Source organism: Zea mays, chromosome 1 (genome assembly GCF_902167145.1).
Source record: "Zea mays cultivar B73 chromosome 1, Zm-B73-REFERENCE-NAM-5.0, whole genome shotgun sequence".
Classification (NCBI taxonomy): Eukaryota; Viridiplantae; Streptophyta; class Magnoliopsida; order Poales; family Poaceae; genus Zea; species Zea mays.
Genome location: NC_050096.1, coordinates 54,464,202 through 54,467,682, shown reverse-complemented (window position 1 = coordinate 54,467,682; position 3,481 = coordinate 54,464,202).

Genomic DNA, 3,481 nt, shown 5'->3' with positions numbered 1-3,481 from the left:
GCGCAATCCGCGGGCGACGCGTGGCCCGCGCCAACGGTCGGTAGGAGGCACCGGACTGTCCGGAGTGTCCGGTGCGCCAACTGCCGCGAATCTGCAACGGTCGACTGTGCCAAAATAGAAAGGAGATCCACACCGGACTGTCTACAGGGACTGTCCGGTGGCGCACCGGACTGTCCGGTGCGCCACCCGACAGAAGGCAAGATTAGCCTTCCAAGATTGCCTCCAACGGCTCCTAGGTGCCTTAGGGCTATAAAAGGGACCCCTAGGCACATGGAGGAGTCACCCAAGCTTACAAGAAAGATCCTAAGACTCCAAGACTCCATTCTCACGCATTCGATTCTTTGAGATAGTGACTTGAGCCCCATTTGAGTTGATAACTCCTTGTGTTGTGTTTTGAGCTCGAGTTGTGACTTGTGTGCGTGATTGTGCTCTCGTTTTGAGTCTTGTGTGTGTTGCTCTCCCCTCCCTTACTTCCGTGATTCTTTGTGATCATCAATTGTAAGGGCGAGAGGCTCCAAGTTGTGGAGATTCCTCGCAAACGGGAGAAAGTCTAAGAAAGAAGAACACAGTGGTATTCAAGTTGATCATTGGATCACTTGAAAGGGGTTGAGTGCAACCCTCGTCCATTGAGACGCCACAACGTGGAAGTAGGCAAGTATTACTTGGCCGAACCACGAGATAAACTCGCGTGTCTCTTGTGATTGCTTTTCTGTGATTACTTATGTGTTCGCAAGAGCTCGCTACTTAGTCGTACTAACACTTAACCAAGTTTTGTGGCTATTAGTATTTGATTTATTTAGGATCACCTATTCACCCCCCCTCTAGGTGCTCTCAATTGGTATCAGAGCCGTTCTCTTCACGTAAGGGACTAATCGCCCGAAGAGATGGATCCTAAGGGAAAGGGGATGGTGGTCAACGATAAGAAGAAGGAGTCCATCTTCAACGAGCCAAGGGACGACAAGCCCAGTGACTCTGGCTCGAGTCACAAGAAGAAGGACGGGAAGAAGAAGAGACGCGTCAAGAAGATCGTCTACTACGATAGCGACGAATCTCCTTCTTCACCAAGAGACGACGACGACGAGAAAAAGAAACTGGTTAACTCAAATTTTTCATTTGATTATTCTCGCATTCCATTCAACTCTAATGCTCATTTGCTATCTATCCCTCTTGGGAAACCTCCACACTTTGATGGAGAAGACTACTCTTTTTGGAGTCACAAAATGCGTAGTCACCTTTTCTCTCTCCATCCTAGTATTTGGGAGATAGTTGAAAATGGAATGCAATTCGATAGTTCGGACAACCCTGTATTTATTAATGAGCAAATTCATAAGAATGCGCAAGCTACCATTGTTTTGCTAGCATCCTTGTGCAGGGACGAATACAACAAGGTGAGCGGCTTGGACAACGTCAAGCAAATTTGGGATACCCTCAAAATATCACATAAGGGAAACGACACCACCATGATCACTAAAATGGAGTTGGTGGAAGGCGAGCTGTGGAGGTTTGCAATGATCAGGGGAGAGGAGCCAACACAAATGTGCAACAGGCTCAAGACCCTGGTCAACAAGATCAGGAGCTATGGAAGCACAAGATGGACGGACCACGACGTCGTCCGACTTATGCTTAGGTCTTTTACTGTTATTGACCCTCATCTTGTGAACCTCATCCGTGAAAATCCCAGGTACACAAAGATGACACCCGAGGAGATACTTAGAAAGTTTGTGAGCGGGCGTATGATGGTCAAGGAAGCAAGATATGTTGATGATGCATTAAACGACCCAATGCCCATCTACGAGCCGCAGCCCGTTGCGCTCAAGGCAACAAGCAGCAAGGAGACGCTACCTAGCAAGGTGGCACAAGTTGAGGCTGCCGGGCTAAACGAAGATGAGATGGCCCTCATCATCAAGCGCTTCAAGACCGCCCTTAAAGGACGCAAGGAGTACCCCCAAGAACAAAACAAGGGGAAAGCGCTCCTGCTTCAAGTGCGGTAAGACTGGTCACTTTATAGCAAATTGTCCCGATAATGCTAATGACCAGGAACAATAAAAGAGCGGGAAGAGGGAGAAGAAGAAGGCCTACAAGAAGGCAAAGGGCAAGGCGCACATTGGCAAAGAATGGGATTCAGACTGCTCTTCTTCCGACTCCGACGACGAAGGACTTGCTGCCTCAACCTTCAACAAATCGTCACTCTTCCCCAACGAGCGCCACACTTGCCTCATGACAAAGGAGAAAAAGGTAAGCGCTCGAGAAACCCCCAAGTATACTACTTCAAGCAATGATGATTCTAGTGATGATGAAATAGATTACTCTAGTCTATTTAAAGGATTAGATAGAGCTAAAATAGAAAAGATTAATGAACTAATTGATGCTTTAAATGAAAAAGATAGACTGTTAGAGAAACAAGAAGACATATTATATGAAGAACATGATAAACTTGTTAGTGTACAAAAGTCTCTTGCTCTAGAAACTAAAAGGAATGAAATTCTATCCTCTGAGTTATCTGCATGACATGAAACTGTTTCTAGTCTAAAGAGCTTAAATGATGAATTAACTACTAAGCTAGAAGGAGTTAATAAATCTAGTTCTTGTATAGAGCATGTTGTCATTTGTAATAGGTGTAAGGATTTTGATGTTGATGCGTGTGTTGAACACCTTACTTCCATTACCAAATTAAATGGTGAAGTGGCAAGTCTTAATGCCCAACTTAAGACTTGCAAAGGTAACTTTGATAAATTAAAATTTGCTAGGGATGCCTACACTATTGGTAGACACCCCTTAATTAAGGATGGGCTTGGCTTTCGAAATGAAGCCAAGAACTTAACAAGCCAAAGGGCTCCCATTCCCAACAAGGAGAAAGGGAAGGCCCCTATGGCTAGTAGCATTCAAAGGAATCATGCTTTCATTTATGATAGAAAATTTTCTAGGAATGCTCATTATAATAGGAGTTATGATGCTTATGATTCACATGCTATGATTGCTTCAAGCTCTACTTTTGTGCATGATAGAAATATGCCTAGGAAAAATCATGTCTTGCATCATGTACCTAGGAAAATGCGTAATGAATCTGCTACTGCTTTCCATGCGTGCAACACTACTTTTGTACTCACATGTAAAAATAAAAAAGTGGTTGCTAGGAAGTTGGGGGGTCAAATGCAAGGGAGACAAGACTTGCATTTGGGTCCCAAAGGCTATTGTAACTAACCTCATAGGACCCAACAAAAGTTGGGTACCTAAAACCCAAGTGTAAATTGCCTTGCAGGTTTATGCATCCGGGGGCTCAAGCTGGATTATCGACAGCGGATGCATAAACCACATGACGAGGGAGAAGAAGATGTTCACCTCCTACGTCAAGAACAAGGATTCCCAGGACTCGATCATCTTTGGAGATGGGAACCAAGGCAAGGTTAAAGGACTAGGAAAGATAGTCATTTCATCCGAGCATTTCATATCCAATGTGTTCTTAGTTGAATCGCTTGGGTAC